The sequence below is a fragment of the Bidens hawaiensis genome, unplaced genomic scaffold (assembly GCF_021521415.1).
Source record: "Bidens hawaiensis isolate Kalapana, Puna unplaced genomic scaffold, B.hawaiensis_p1.1 tig00030599_1, whole genome shotgun sequence".
Classification (NCBI taxonomy): Eukaryota; Viridiplantae; Streptophyta; class Magnoliopsida; order Asterales; family Asteraceae; genus Bidens; species Bidens hawaiensis.
This window is the reverse complement of record NW_027495116.1, coordinates 14,482-31,957: the sequence shown is the minus strand read 5'-3', so window position 1 is coordinate 31,957 and position 17,476 is coordinate 14,482. Positions and strand designations below refer to the sequence as shown.

Genomic DNA, 17,476 nt, shown 5'->3' with positions numbered 1-17,476 from the left:
AACGATAAAATTTAACGGGGTTAGTGATTTGGATGTAATTGGCAAGAACTGGATAACGTGGAGGGTCCATATGCAAAAAATAAACTTTTTGGACTAAATTCGCATTATTTGTCAAACCAAAAGGACCAAAATGGCACTTTACTCAAGAATCAATTAGTTCATTCAAAAAAAATAGCAAACTAATTATTAAAATTTAACATGCGAGAAATAAAGACAATTTAGTTAAAAAAAAAACAAAGTGAAAAATGGGTTGGTAATTCAATGTCTCACGACCGAACCAAGTCGGAGCATTATATGGAACTTTGATTGTTTTCAAGATGTATTGGAGTAGTTTTAAAGAAGCCGAAACGAAAAGCAACTTACAAGTAGTAAGAAGCCTAAACATATAAAAAAGAAAGTGCATGCTATGAATCTAAAAACAAGTACTTTGTAATGTGAACTTCACAAAATTAAAATTACACAATTTCTAATACTTCAAACATGATATTTTGCTCATATGTTTCACTCATAAGACCATGTGTAGTGGGCGTTAACCAACTGCTACATCATCTTAAGTCGGTGTCAAACACCATTTTGTAGAGGAGAGGGGACCATTGGGCACCGCGCAAGCACAATGGTGGGCGTGAATTCAAAGGTAGGTGCGGCCAGATGCTTTTTTAACCAATCACATTCACCAATTTATTTTTATAGAAAATAAATAATAATTGTAACGTTAGTTAAACCATTAAGGGTTCTTGATGAAAAAGTTAGTGAATGTCCTCCACCTGCGTGGCAATTACGTGACAAACTTTTTTTAGTGAAAGTTCGTCTGATAAATATGGTCTAAGTATGAGGTCGATTTGATATCAATCATCACTTTAAACATTGAAAACAGATGATTATAAAAAATAATGTCATTCCATGATTTTTAAATCATCCAACACGGGCAGATAGCTTGTATTGATTGGCATTCCTCTTTATTCTTTTTCTATTTGCTTGGATATTCTAGTATATCTTTCACCAAATCAAAATGGCCTAATTGTGATAATTTAACCTAATCATTAATAATCGACCATACCCACTTGACAACATTGTAATTTAACCACTCGTTAATATTAAGTCTGGAAAACAAAAGATCTTATTTATGAAATGTATTCGGACAAATCAAATGATTTTTTTTCCCAACTTTAGCCTATTTTTTCTCTCAATCAAACTTGATATTTTTGTTAATACCCCATTCAAATTCTAAACTCGTTAATTACATTATTATTAAATAAAGTGTATTATTAAATCAATGGTTAGAGTGAAAATTACATTATAAAGTTCGATTAAGTATTGAAAATTTGTAACCCCACTTTTTTTATTTTATTAAGCGATTATATAAGATCATGTATAGTCCAAATTCTTCACATAGGGGTGTTTTGTGATACGTGGTGTCTCAATCAGCAATAAAGAGTTTTCCAAAAAATGTAGTTGGAAAACTCTCCTGCAGATATTACTCAATTGCTATAAATTAAAAAATTAAATATAAATAACTTAAATATTTCATTGGTTGAAGTTTGTAGGAAAAAACTTGATTGGTTAGACGATTTAGTGAGCAGCGTTTCCTACAAAATGCTTGAGGCCAAAACTTGGCTCAAAACTTGAGGGGGGCGGTGTTCATAGGGTTGTGGGAGAGTTTTGAGGTGGGAAACGCTTAACTATTGATGGTCTAACTAGAGATGTTCAACGAAACCGGTTCCTGGAACCGAACCGGTGGACCCGAACCGGACCCGAACCGGTTCCTACCCGTTTTTTGTAAGAACCGGACCCTATCTGATTCAACCCGATGATCCGTGACCGGTTCTTGCATTTCTGAGTGGGGGTGGGTAGGAACCGAAACCGAACCGGAACCGGTTCTAGAACCGAACCATCCGGAACCGGTTCCTAACCGGTTCTAGCCGTTGGATCGAATATAGCCGTTGGAAATCGTTTTTTGGCCGTTTTTTGACCGTTGGGGTCAAAAATAGCCGGTTTTTGGCTCCCCCAAGCACCCCACTACTTGTATAAATAGGTATTTGGTGTCATGGGTTCATCACAACACTCAAAACGCAAACTCGAACGCAAAAAAATACAAAAAAACGCTATTACAACGTTTTGAGTTCTCTAATCTCTTGTTTTCTCTTCTTCTATATTCATATTTGTTGTTATGGCTGCCTCACAATCATCGGTTGGTCAAGGTTCCAACGCCGAACCAAGTTTCGTTCGTATTGTACCTCATAATCGTAATCAAGAGATTTGGTGCAATTGGGATTTGGTTGAATTGAGTGACCATTCATTGAAGGCTCGGTGCAAGTTTTGTGGGATTTATTTAAACCCACTTTCGAATTCAAATTTGAAGAAACACATCGAAAAACCGTATTGCAAGGCGTTGAAAAAGAACGTCGATTCGCAACAAACGCAAATGGATAGTGAAGGCGGAATATTTACATACCAAATTGATCGAGTTCAAGATCGTATGGCGAAGTTTGTGATTCAATAAGCTTTGCCGTTTAGCCACTTCGACAACCCTCGCTTAACCGCCATGATTCGAGATACGCTTCAACCACAATACACTCACGTAAGTCGTCATACTCTTAAACGTTATTGTTTAAAATTGTGGAAGAAGGCCAAAGAGGTACTAATTGCATATTTTGAAAATATAAATACGGGAATAAACTTAACTAGTGATGTTTGGTCGGCTCCACATGGTCTACCCAAATCTTATCTTTGTGTCACCGCTCATTGGGTAGACCCGTCATCGTGGGAAATGATGAAACGCACCATTGCTTTCGAACTCTTTGAGTATCCACATATGGGAGATAATTTGTTTGAAATTTTAGATTATGTTATAAAAACTTATAAACTAGAAAATAAAATATTTTCAATGGCATTTGATAACGCGTCGAATAATACATCGGCGGTTGATAAATTAAAATTAAATATACGCCGATTTGCAATGGTGTATTTTTTCACTCAAGGTGTGTTGCACATATCATTAATTTAATCGTGCAAGACGGACTTGCTTCGGATGAGGTTACATCGGTTATAAACGATTTTAGACTAATGATACATGAAGTTTTTAAGAAAAGTAAAAAAAGACAAATGGAATATAGAAAATTTTGTAAAGATACGGGAAGAAAAGCTTTGGGAGCTAATTGGGATGTACCTCATCGATGGAATTCCACTTGCATAATGTTTCAAAGTGCTTTGAAACAAAGAGAAACTTTACAAATGTTTCATTCTAGTCTTGCCGAGAATGATTTGGCAATCCCCTTTTCAAATGAGAAATGGGAAATTATCAATGACTTATCGACTTTTCTTGAAGTTTTTAAAACATCAACTACGAAACTATCGGGAACGTATTATCCGACAAGTCCCTTGGTTCTTTCGGAGTTATTTTTAATCGTTAACAATCTTAAAGAATTTGAAAATAAAAGTTCAATGTTTTCAAACATCATATTACCAATGAAGTTTAAATTAAAAAAATACTTTCTTGAATTGCCACCGGTTTTTACTTGCGCCGCCGCTTTAAACCCAATGTTAAATGTTACGGGGGTTAAATGTGTGATAGACGAAATTTTTTCAGCCTTAGATATGCATGAAGTTGACCCAAACTTTTCAACAGAGGCAAAAAATGATTTTAACTTGAATTTTAAATTTATGTATGACTTTTATTTAAATAAATATGGGTCAAACATACACATGCCTATGCCGGGGGGGTCTTCATCAAGTTCAAGTGCTACTAGAGTACGAGATCCCATGATTAGCCTTATGAACACCGTTCGCAACGTAACGGCTAAAAAACAAAGGGGTAACACCCCTTCAAGCGAACTAGGAAGGTATAGTGCAAATGATTACTCTACCGGTTTATCCGAAGAGGAATATGGCACTTTTGATGTTTTGGCTTGGTGGAAGGTAAAGGAAACCGAGTTTCCGATTCTTGCCACCATGGCCCGTGATTTACTAACCGTCCAAGCTTCTACGGTAGCTTCGGAATCCGCTTTTTCTCTTAGTGGCAGGGTAATATCGGTGAGAAGAACAAGACTAAATTCGGAGTCGGTGGAGATGTGCATTTGCTTAAAGGATCACTTGGACTCAATCGATCGTATTCAACACGTAACCACTCTCGAAGATGAAACACCACTTGATGTTCGAGTGCACGACGAACAAGAAGGCATTTCTACAAGTAATTCCGAGGAAGAAGTCGCAACTGATGAATGTTCCCACTGATGAGTATTCCTCATCAGTGGCAACCTTCAGTAGTTGTCATCAGTGGCAGCTTTCCCACTGATTCAACTGATGACTGTTCCCACTGATGAGTATTCCTCATCAGTGGCAGTCTTCAGTAGTTGTGATCAGTGGCAACCTTCAGTAGTTGTCATCAGTGGCAACCTTCAGTAGTTATCATCAGTGGCAACCTTCAGTAGTTGTCTTCAGTGGCAACCTTCAGTAGTTGTCTTCAGTGGCAAACATCTTCAGTAGTTGTCTTTTCTTCATCAGTTAATTGTTTATTTTTATGTTAATTGTTTTTTTTATTTTTCATGTTATACAAATACGAATCGTAGTTTAGAATCCAAATCGCAAACGAAAAACGAAAAAAAAAAAAATTTTTTACACTGTAACCGGTTGGAACCGGTTACGGTACAGGAACCGGGTTAGGAACCGGTAAGAACCGGTTAGATAGGTTAGGGGTCCGAGGGTGGGAGAACCGGTTCGGTTCCCTAACCGGTTCGAGCCTGGAACCGGTTTAAAAGGGGGTTTTGAATATAGGAACCGGTTAGGAACCGGTTCCGGTTCCTAGTCCCAAACCGTTTTGAACATGCCTAGGTCTAACTTTATATTACTTTACTAGATTGTAGCCTGTCAAAGTACTACTGCCTTTACATCCAACCAAGCATTGAAAATATACAGATCATTTTAAACAGGTACCATCAGCACAAGAGAGGCGAATAACATGCAATTTAAGTTAAATAAATCCTTTAGGATTCTTAACAAGTGTTTAAACTTTAAACACTGTAAACATAAAACATTGTGTTGTAAAAATTATAATGCACTGTATAATAAAACAGTGCAAAACAAACACAAAATAACCAAAACATACTGCAATTAGTTAATGCATCGTTCTAGACTTCTAGATGCTGTTTTGATGTCTGTGAGTTCAGCAAAACTATACGTTTGACTCTGACCAAACAACGAGTCAAAATGCATCTACTAAGCGTCATACAATTATTCATAAAATAACCATTTTTACATACTAAATATACCTACTCATTCAAACAACCAAATACAAGATCTTGTAAATCAGTAAGACCTGCATTTACCTTAATCGCCAGGTCTAAACAAAACGATTCAAACTTAATAGAGTGCATTCCGTTTCCAAGATCAAATCATACAATGGGACCATAAAAGAAGTTGAAAACAACTTAAAATTACTTGAAACCGATTTCAGCTACCGGGAAGCTCGATGAAGCTTCAACAACTTCTTAGCAAATATCAACTGTTCACCGGGCGGTAGACACCAGTTGCGCTGAATATCAATCTTTTTCAGGGAAGGAGAGTGTGCAAGGAAATACTTTATCATATACACTTCATTCTCCGAACCTTTAAAATAATTGAACACCACACTCCGAAGCTCCGTCATGTTGTACTCTACCTCTGGAACTGGGATTGGAATCGAAAGTGGAAACGGGTCGGGAACCTGCAAGAATAACTAGTACTTAAATGCAAAACTTTACATAAATGAGATTATATGACAAGTAGTGTGATCGATACATACCTGCAGAATTGCTGTCATTTCGAGGGTCTGCAGATTTGGGAAGAGTCTGATCACTTCTAACGCAAATGATAACACAATACCGTTTCCAAAATCTAGGCTTGTAAACTTAAGAGCCTTGAGAGAGGGAGAGGCGGTCGGTAACTTCTTTTTAACTCCACCTTCGGTCAGCTATGCAAAAGAGATTAAAAAAAAGTCATAAGATTTTGTCCCAAAATAATGAATATACAGTAAATAACGACTTAGGCTCACCCTGCAGTCTTGAAAATCCAAACCGAGCTCTTGAAGTTTTGGAAGATGGCCCACGAGCTCAAAGACGTTACACGTCGTTGCAGCCTCAAGATGAGACACTGACAAAAATAATATCTTGAGATTTACAAGTTTTGCAATATCAACTAGTTTCACGCTGCCTGTATAGGAAAGATAGCCCAAGTTCAAATCCTCAAGTAAAGGACACCGAGTAAGAAACTCCCCAAGGTCACAGTCTCCAAATTGTACTGCACGTAACTCTAAGCTCAATAGGTTTGGAAACCCACGAAAACCAGGTGGAGGATTAAAACGACAGCCACAAATATTCAAACGTTTCAACTCTAAACACGAGAAAAGATGCGTAGGCAGCTTCAGTTGCGGCATAGTCCAGCTTGTAAGAGTGAGGTCCTTAATTCCGTTTTTGGACAAGAATAAAATCAAGTGATGAATGCTTTCAACATCCAATACGCTGAGGATAAGGACCGACTTTGTTACAGCACCGTTGATATGAAGCAGAATTCTACTTACAATCATCCCAAAAGTATTTTCATCTTTTGTTTCTAACAAATACGAAAAGAAGATATCGTCAAATGGGAGCTCGCTAAGCATAGTCCATTTAAACCTCCAGTTTCTCGACAAGATAGCGGTCCTAACTGCATCTAGTAATGGCAGTCGATGCAGAATATTGGTTATCACATTATCTGGCATGTTGCTGATAAAATCTTCTGGTGCGAACTCGGATGCCATCAGTCTGATAAATATTAAACATAAACTGCATAGAATCATAGAGAAAAGTGATCAAGGGATCACAGTAGGGCCCAAAAGACGACTCGAAACCAAAAAACCAAACCGAAATAGAAACTGACGGTTAAGTTTCGATTTTTAGTTAAAACCGATATTTCGGTTTTGGTTCGGTTTTGTGAAAAAACCGAACTGAATCGAAAAAACCAGTTTGGTGAATTACTTTTTCGGGGAATCGCTTATGTTTTTATAAACTTGGTTATTTGTTTTACTTTTAACGCTGATCGGTTATGTTTTATTGATTTGGATGAGATTAAATCCATTTAAAAGTAAGTATCTTTTATTAATTCTTAATATTCTAGGCTAAAATGTACAATATTCTACTAATAATAATAATAATTTTTTTAAAAAAGCATTTCACCCAATTTTAAAATATCACGGGTCAAACCTCTTTGACCCGATAATTACTAGCCCGATTTGCAAAACCGAATTCAACCCAAATAGTTTGAAAAACCAAAAAACCGAAACTTTAGTTTTCGGTTCGGTTTTAGCTCAAAACCGCACCGAACCGCACATCGCAGAACCACCGTTGGATCGTAACAGCATAAAAAATCATAAAAAAATGTTGAAATGAAAAACAATTGGGGATAAAATGGAATCAGAACAAACATCAATTAATGATTTAATCTGATCTAGCAATCAATAATCAATGGTTTATATGAAACCCTAAAATAACAAAATGGTAAAACCCTATGGACGGATGCATATACGTGAAATCAGATTAATAATATCAATTAATAATAATAACAATATATGATAAAGATAGAGCCAACGGAGAGTTACCGGTTAAATGAAGATGGATCATCAACGGTGAATTTGGCACACGGAAACGACGATGACGACGGAATTCTTATTCTTATTCTTATTCTTATTCTTATTCTTATTATGCATACTAAATTACCATTTTTGACATGAATGATAAACCTTTTTTTAACCTTGTATGGAAATTGAAAATATCAATTTTAACGTTTCAGAATTGACTCACTCAGAAACACTATTAAAAGGAAAACATACCATTGGGCTTGTAAATGAACTGAAAGAAGTCTTGCTTATGTTCGTTTAGCATTAAACTTGTTTGTGTTTGTTCGTTAAGAAAATGAACTTGTTCATGAACGTAAACAAACATTTACTATTTAAGGTAGATAAATAACAACATTTATAATCCAAAACATTAGACGTGATAACCTTAATCAAATATAAAGTTAAATTAATCATCCCACAATCGATGGTTTTACTTTGATAATGTCAATAAAACACTAGTTGGATTTGTTGATAGTTAACACAAGACTTTATTAAACAATTGTTAACGAAAGAAACTGAACGTAAGCAATAAAATTTAAATGTTAGGTTGGTTTTTACAAATAAAAGATTATAAAAATATAAAGCAAACCTTTAACTAACATACATAAACAAATGAACGTAAACTAATATAAATGATCATGTTCGTTCATTTAACTAAACGAACAAAATTCCTTGTTCGTATTCTTTTATTTAGTAAACGGACGAACGTAAACAAACTTCATGTTGAATGGTTCACGAACAGTTCGTTTACAACCCCATACATCACTGTGGGAAAACCCCATTGAGTCAGGTTTCAACATGAGTCCATAAGATTTCAAACCTTAACCATCACCTCCATGTCATTGGACTATAAGATATAGCCGGATTAATAGTAATATTTACATAAATGTTATATTTTTCATACAATTATATAAATAGACATGATATGTTATGACTGAAAATTATAATAAACTAGTCATATCGGATGGGTAGGATCAAATAGAACAACAAACATCGATAATATAACATAAAGTGATCTATTTAGTATAACTTGAAAGTCATATATCACTAAATATTGTAATGATAACACAAATTACATTTTAATCATATCCATTGTTTTCACCTTTTTGGAAATGTTAAGAAATTAGTAGTATACTAGTATTAGTAAATTTATCTTTTTTCTGTAACACAAATTATACAAGTACTGTTTATTCAATTCGGTAGACATGCCTTTTTAAAAGTTATAGTATCGAAAAGTGCCTCTCGTATATGTTTGTTCAGTGTCTCAATCTTCACTCTAGCAAGCTCGGCGATACCATCAAATTAGCAAAAAGCAAATTTATATATTGCATGTTAGTATGTTACGATGGTACATTGCATGTCGGTATCTAGCGTAATCTCACTCACATTATCAAAATCATATGGATACAACTTAGCTAATCATAGTAATTTCGATGCATCAAAGTCAGAGAATGAGCTGTGGACTCAAACCGTCATATTTTTTAAGTAATCATGTGTTAATTTCGCTACAACAATAATTAAATCTATTGAATTTGCATATATACAACGGTGTTAAAACAATCACAGTTATATGATATTGTTAATCGGTTATTGTGTATTTTCTTTTAGTTTAGATTCCTACTTAGGCTCGTTTGAGGTTTCTCGAATTATATAAATTATAAACGTAAATAATTTATTAAAAAAAGTAATAAAACGAGTCCAGCCCAAGCTTGAAAAAACAACTCACGAGCCGATCTCGAGCTTTAGAAAAAGACCAAGCTCGAGTTCTCGTAAGTTAAAACGAGTTGACGCTAGTCGAGATCGGCTCGTTTGCACCCCCATACCCTATCAATAGCTTGTTATTTTTGGGATTTAGTGGCGGTACGCTGGCTGTTCTTTGCATGTACAGTGTATATATTTATAAATAGTACAAAACAAACACGCATCCGACAAATGTACTGATATTAATCTAGATGTCACACGCAAAACAACAGTTTTAAAGTTTCAAATACCATAAGTCACTTTAGTTCAGACTAGAACAACAAATACTCGAAATAGATTTCAGCAACAGTGGAGGCTCGAGGGAGCTTCAATAACTTTGTGGTAAACTTCAACTGTTCAGCGGGTGCTAAACGATGGTAGGGACAAATATAAAACCTTTTTAAGAAAGGAGAACACGCAAGTAAGTACTTTATCAAACACATTTCATTTTCTGAACCTGCAAAACATGTAAAGAACACATTCCGAAGCGTCGTCGTGTTGTATTCCACCTCTGGTATTGGAATCGGGTTAGCATCCTGCAACAATGACCAACTAGTGTTCAAATAAAAAACTATATAAGTATGACATTATAGTATGATTGATACGTACACGTTGATTTGCTAAGATTCGAAGGGTCTGCAGATTCGGGCAACTCTTAATCAATTCAAAAGCACATGATAAATTCACACCATTGCCTAAATCTATTCTTGTTAATAGAAGAACCTTGAGGGCGGGAAATGCGGAGGGAAACTTCTTTTTAGCACCACATTCAGTCAACTATACAAAAGTAGAATTAAAAAAAAAACAAAATAATAATAATAATAATAATAATAATAAAACTATGTTTCTATAAAGTAAACTTCAAAGACACAACAATAATAATAAAACTATGTTTCTATAAAGTAAACTTCAAAGACACAACTTAACATAGATTACCTTGTAGTCTGTTGTAGTCTGTAAAATCCAAACGAAGCTCTTGAAGTTTTGGAAGAGAACCGAGAAGCTCAAAGATATTGTAGGAACATATGATTTTCGTAGTGTAAAGATCACACGATTGCAAATACAATAGTTTGAGATTTTTAAGTTTTGCAATCTCAACTAGTTTTTACTTTGCCTACTTTGTCCGAATAACACAGTTTCAATTTCTCAAGTAAGGGACACCGAGTAATAAACTCCCCAGGTTCACGGGTTTCTCCACTAAACTCAAAGCTCAAAAGGTTTGGAAAGCCACAAAAAGTAGGCGGAGGATCGAAACAACAATTAGCAAGTTTCAAATGTTCCAACTCTAAACAAGAGAAAATATGGGTAGGCAACTTAAAGGGTGGTATACCGTCATGCACAAGAGAGAGGTACTTAATTCCTCTTGTTGACAAGAACAAAATCCAAAGACTAATATTTCCATCATCCAATTTGCCGCGGAGGACAAACTTTGTTATGGTACCATTAAGTTGAAAAAGAAGACTGCTTAAAATGCTCCAATATTTATTTATATTACCTTTTGTTTTTGATAAATAATCACAGAAGTCGTCATCCAATACCAGTTGGCTAATCATATTCCACTTAAACCTCCAGTTTCTCGCCAAGATACCAGTCCTCACCGCATCTTGTATTGGCAATCGATCCAGGATATATGTTACCACGTTGTCTGGCATGTTGCTAATGAAATCTTGTGGTGCAAACTTGGATTCTTTACGTTTCCGGTGAACCAGTTCCATTATTCTACCAAGAAGACATGCATATTTTCGATTGAATAAAACCTATTATTAGGGGTGCAAACGAGCCGAGCTGCTCGGAATCGGTTCGTGAAAAAGCTCGATCGAACCGAGCTTAAACGAGCCCGATCCCGAGCTCGAGCCTAAAAGTAAGCTCGTTTAATTAGCGAGCCCGAGACCGAAAGGACTCGCGAGCCTAAATGAGCCTCTCATTAACATAATTTTTATATTATATATTTATTAATTATTAATTAATCTACTGAATATTATGAAAAAATAACTAAATAATATATATTATCTCATATATAAAATTTATAACTGAAAAAAATATATAAAAATAAACTGAGATATAGTAAATGAGCCGAGCCCGTGCCAAGCTCGAGTTTGAAAAAATACTCACCAGCCGAGCTCGAGCTTTAGAAATAGAGATCGAAACGAGTAGAGCTCGAGCCGGCTCGGCTCATTTGCACCCTTACCTATATAAGTATAGAAGAGATTTACAATTCAATGTAAAAAACATAATAATTAGGTTCTGAATACAGCTTCAAGACCACACGCAAAACTGTGTCCGATGAGCGAGTGCATCTTTACTTAATTTTTATCTTTTTATTAAATCGATTTTTTTCAGGTCTAATTAAATAGTTATATTTATAACTACCTGGTTATGTTTGGTCACTTATGTTTATTTGAGTTCATTTATGAGGTTATTCAATAATGTTTGTTTGAAGTTTGTTCGTTTACGTTCGTGAAATATTCAATTAGGTTTTAAACAAACAAACACAAACATGCCCATTTTCTTAACAAATTAACATGAACACAAGAATTTTTTTGCATTCGTTAATGTTTATTCTATTATGTTCGTTTAAGTTTGTTTGTTTGTGTTCGTGAACTGTTTGTTTAGGTTTTAAACGAACATGAACACAAAAATTTGTTGAATTACAGGTTGGTATTCGTGTTACGTTAAAGTTAATTAAACGGACACGAACAGAACATGCCCCTGCTCGTGTTTGTTCGGTCCGTTTACAAGCCTACAAATAAATATATGTTGTAGATAATACACACTAATGAGCATAAATAAAAGTAGTTGTATAATGACATTTTCAGCTAAAAGATGGCACACATTAGAATCAGTAAAGTGAATTTAAAACTGCAGTAACAAACAATATTATTATAAACAAACCCTAGAAAGCAAGCTTAGCTAGCTTAATTTCCCCAATTTTTATAACCCTAGATTTACAAACCTTTGAATGAATGAAAGAAACAAAGCAGATTCAGTCTCCGATGAGTTGAATTTGTATTTCCTGCGTGTAATTGGAGATGATGAATGCCTTCAGTTCAAAAGACGAAACCTCACTCACTCACTCACTCACTCACACTCTCACCTGTTTATTTATATGTTGTGTTAACCGGGCACAAGCTGACTTCTACTCCAAACAACCATACTTGGAAAACTCATACAGGTGGGATAAAAACCTGGATGAGGTCAGGATTCGTATTAACAACCTTGCAAAATCTAGTTTAAATCTTTCATTGTCATAACCAGTGTTGAAAAAATCTCGATTAATCGTTAGTCTTTACCACACTGATTTGTCGCCGATTAATCCCCATTTGTACAAAATCGGTTAAAATTGAGAATTTTATACGTAAAATCTAACTATCTATATAATTGTCTACCATAAAATCCTATGTGTCACTCTCAGGTTATTCCCCCCCATTTTCTAGAGCCACCAGATTGTTTGATTTATAAATTGAGGCTTCTCATGTATTTGACCCAAATTCGTGGGTTTGGGTCTCACCAAACCCGGATAGTCTTTAAATGGGTTATAACATCTCATTTATTTGTAAAACTATTTCATAAGCAAACAATAATTTTCACGGATCATGGGTCTCACCAAACCCGGATAACCCTTAAACAAGTTATAACATCTCATTTATTTGTGAAATAACCCCTTAATTATCAAAGAATAATTTTCACGGGTTATGTGTCTTACCAAACTCTAATAGCCCTCAAATGGGTTATAAGATCTCATTTATTGATAAACACTTTCATTATTAAACTCTAATTTAATTTTTTTTAATGTTCTTCGTTGCTGGTATGTCATCTCCATCGTCGGTTAACTTCCGATACTACTCACCGTCGTCAACAAAATCAACACCTCCTTTTTCATTAGACAAATATTTGTGTTCATGTTTGTACATTTAAAAAAATCAACATGCGCGTGTTCGTTTATGTTTGTTCGTTAAAAATCTAAAAAGCCTTAACATCTCAACTGATAAAACCCAAACGTTAAAAAATATAATAACAAACTAATATATATGTATTTAATTAAACAGAACTATGTTAAAAAAATAAAATAAATCATCATAAAATAGCAAAATGATTAAAAATAAAACTTTAAATAAACTCCCGTAACACGGGAGGATCAAACTAGTTTGAAATATATATGTATATTTGAAAATTTACATATAAATTTCAATCTGATTAAGCCCGACTAATCCGATTAATTGCAAGTCATTACCACATCGTTCGACTAGCGCCTGACGATTTCTACAACACTGGTCATAATCCATAAAAAGTGACACAAGTGGGGGATCGAACTTGGGTCTCCACTCGAGAACTCAATCCTCCTACCACTAGGCCACAAGCGGGTCTCTTCTCTGATATTAATAATTTTATTCTATTTTTATTAGAATAAATTTGTTAGAGTGATCCGGTTATCCGTCACGTTGCTTGAAAAACAAATGAAAATGTTTTTTCTAAGAGATGACAACTCGTAACTAAGGGTAACGAGTCGGATAAGTGAAGTTTCATTTTAATTAAGTCGGGTTATTTGAATTTGGATCTTTGAGAGTTGTACTCGAATTTGAATTGATCTTTGAATAAATTGATTCAAATAACTTATTCAAATTCGAGTTTATTCAGATAAAGTAGATAAAATACAATTTTTTTTACAAATTACATATAAATAAATAAAAATTAAATCACAGTTTTTCCAAACTTTTATAAATCTAGCACACATACATATAATTGCAAAATCAACTTAAAAAGTGTCGAGTGTGTATTGTAACTAATATTGATTGGCTAACTTGCCCGCCGTTAAGAACATTAACGTAGATTAATAAAGTGAGAGAACACTAACACTTGTGCTTTGTAAAATGTTTGAAAGTGTATTAGATAAGTAAGCTAGCACGAGAGGCGTGCATGATTCGATTAGGTTATTAGCATTAATCGAACCGATCGATTATCAGTTCGGTTAATAACTAATATCAAACTTGGGCTAAAATTTTGCTTAAAAATAGAGATGAGCAAATTCGGTACCGAATCGGTATCAAAGTTTTGAGTTGATATCGGTACCGGTATTTTCCTGTTTTTTTACCTTCTTTCTAAGAGATGACAACTCGTAAGGGTAACGAGTTGTATAAGTCAGGTTTCAATTTAATCGAGTCAGGTTATTTGAATTTAAATATCTAAAAGTATTCAAAGGCATGCAAGGTTATTAGACTTAAAAGGGAAAAGATCCAATACAACAATACCTTAACGTACAATGGGTACGCGAATCTTGTTTTTCACGAATCGATCCATGAAATCACATCCCAACATCTCGGAATCGTCAATACATATCCAATTAATCATTGGTTCATCGGAAAAAATAGTTTCAGATCGTTAATCGATCAATTTACTTTTTCATGAAGACCGTTTTTTGAGCGTTTTAGGTTTTTGACTGAGCGTTTAAGTTTTTGTGAGCGTTTTAGGATTTTACCTTTAAGCGTCTCGTGTACCTCTCGTACGTTAAGGCATTAGCGTACAGTATCTCTACTCTAGACTTAAAAACAACAAATGTGATACACATATAGTTCACTCACTTCGATATTAAGAGACCACAAATTCATTTCAATGACACATTGACACATGATAACATATTACCACTGCTAAAATCTATCATGTGTAATTGCGAGTCTTTGAGGTAAAGAAAGGCGATACAAAACTTTCTCGCACCTTATTCGCTATAGAGCTATACGAAAAGTTGTATGTAAAAGACCACATTAATTATATACTAATTAACTTCATAGAGTCATGTGGCTGTATGATGAAAGGTAAATTTCTGAGACCAAAGTAGCCTTGCATTACAGTTAACAAAATTCAAATAAAGCTCTTGAAGGTTTCGAAAATAACCCGAAAGCTTAAAACTGGTAGAACTTGTTATTAGATGTGCATAAAAAATTACCAGAATAAGACCGACTTCTGTTTTCCAATACTCTAATATCATACACCAGCATGAGTTTAAAATTAACAAAATCTCGTGTTCTAAAGTAAGAAACAAAATGTCACCTTACTTCAAGCACAACTGGGCCATAAATTCATACGCATATTCAGGAAATAAAATTAGGATAGATCGATATCAACTATAGGGGAGGCTCGATGCAACTTCAGCAACTTACTAGCAAACTTCAACTTTTCTTCCAATGTAATCTTACTAAACGAGTGAGGACGAATAACGATCTTTTTTAGGAAAGGGGAACAGGCAAGTAAAAACTTTAACAAACATAGATCAACCTCTGAACCTTTCCAATGTTCAAACATCACACTTCTAAGCTGCAGCTGCCCCCTTGGATTGTAGTCTACGAGTGGAGACGTGTCAACATTCTGCAAGAATCACGAGTATTCAAATGCAAAGCTATATGTATTAAATTATAAGCTAGAGTCTAGGGCTGTGCATACTGTAATAACCGACCCGGAATTAGGCTGAACAGACCCGAGACCCGAAATGGGAACCGATGATGACAGGTGCTAAGTTTGAAATCGGGTTTTGGTTCGGTTGGTCGGGTAATAAGAAGACCAGAAATTGAGGTTTTTTAAGATTATATTTTAACACAAGAGTACTTGAATAGTCTACCTCATACGTCAAACATAGGCATAATAGGAAAGTGAACTTAAATGGGAGAATTCCAAAAATAAGCGTTTATGAAAACAAATTTCAAGTTTTTGGTGTCATTTGCGAATTCCATAAATAGGTATTATAAACTAGTTGTGACGATTATATTATGATAACGCACGAGTAGTTTGTAGAATCAATTAAAACTTGCCACGTGCCCTTAAACTAACCGTAACGAGTAGGTTCACTAACTATTTACTCGTCACAACTAAATAAGTTTCATGTATCGTAATCAACGCCCATGAGTAATTCACAAATCCTTCAGTCGCGACGACTAGTTTACCCGGTTTACATTCCCTACACGAGTAATTTAACAATAGTTAACTCATCCCGAGAAGTTTAGCCTTAAAATCTATTCGTCGTGACTAAAGGACTTATAAATTACTCGTGGGCGTTGAGTACGAGGCATGAAACTTATTTAGTCGTGACAAGTAAATAATTAGTGAACGTGCTCGTTACGGTTAGTTTAAGGACACGTGGCAAGTTTTAATTGGTTCTACAAACTACTCGTCACGACTAGTTTACAATACCCATTTCTGGAATTTCTTGCAAATGGCATCTAAAACTTAAAATTTGTTTTCATAAACGCTTATTTTCGAAATTTTCTTAACTTAAATTCACATTTATTGATATATAATAATATAAATAGAAATCAATATTACCTCGGAACTCAAATCTGCAAAAGAATATATATATATATATATATATATATATATATATATATATATATTATGGGTAAAGTTAAAACACAAATGGAGACAAAAATGAGAAGTGTGAGAAAAATTTGTGACCACACAAAAAACCCCTGAAAAATATATTAAAAAAACCATAACTCAAAATATCAATAAAAAAACAAACAAATTTAAAAAATTAAAAAGTTTCCGCCATTATTCCCGTTCGAATTTTTTTTTTTAAAATGACACAATGCCGAGATCAAAGAAACAATGACGAAAATGAACAAAATACACAATTATAACCAAAAAAAGACACAGTAGATCGCAAAATATAACACAATGCCGAACAAAATATAGCACAATGTTAAGTAATATAACACAATATAAAGAAAAAAAGACACAATATCAATGAAAAAAAGACACAATCAATTATGAAAATAAACACAAAACACAATGATAAACAAAAAGACACAATGATGTTTTTCTATCACCATTGCGTCTGTTTTTTTTAGAACGAGAAAGACGGTGGAAACATTTTTGTGTTTTCACCTTTTTGGTTTTTTTATTAAATTTTGATGATTTTTTTATTAATTTTCTTTTTGAGGGGTTTTTTTGTATGGCAATAAATCCTTCTCATCCTTCTCATTTTTTTCCCCTTTGTAGAATAACTTGACACTATATATTATTACTAAAAACAATAATTGTTCTGCTTCTTGACATTTTCCTCAATTCTTCACGTTCATCTTACCGTTTCATCACCATCAATAATGATACGTTCTTTATAGTACCACC

General features: G+C 34.3%; 2 pseudogenes across 2 annotated transcripts; both read right to left on the bottom strand.

Annotated features, from left to right (window-relative positions):
- Nucleotides 1-5,106: 5,106 nt before the first annotated feature.
- Nucleotides 5,107-7,733, bottom strand: LOC143580773 (F-box/FBD/LRR-repeat protein At1g13570-like; annotated as a pseudogene). Its single transcript, XR_013143720.1, has 4 exons — nt 7,607-7,733; nt 6,026-6,794; nt 5,777-5,944; nt 5,107-5,698 (listed from the first exon to the last, which is right to left on the bottom strand). The product of XR_013143720.1 is annotated as an F-box/FBD/LRR-repeat protein At1g13570-like (transcript).
- Nucleotides 7,734-9,548: 1,815 nt separating this feature from the next.
- LOC143580776 (F-box/FBD/LRR-repeat protein At1g13570-like) lies at nt 9,549-12,447 on the bottom strand (annotated as a pseudogene). Its single transcript, XR_013143721.1, has 4 exons — nt 12,318-12,447; nt 10,287-11,083; nt 9,974-10,141; nt 9,549-9,900 (listed from the first exon to the last, which is right to left on the bottom strand). The product of XR_013143721.1 is annotated as an F-box/FBD/LRR-repeat protein At1g13570-like (transcript).
- Nucleotides 12,448-17,476: the final 5,029 nt, after the last annotated feature.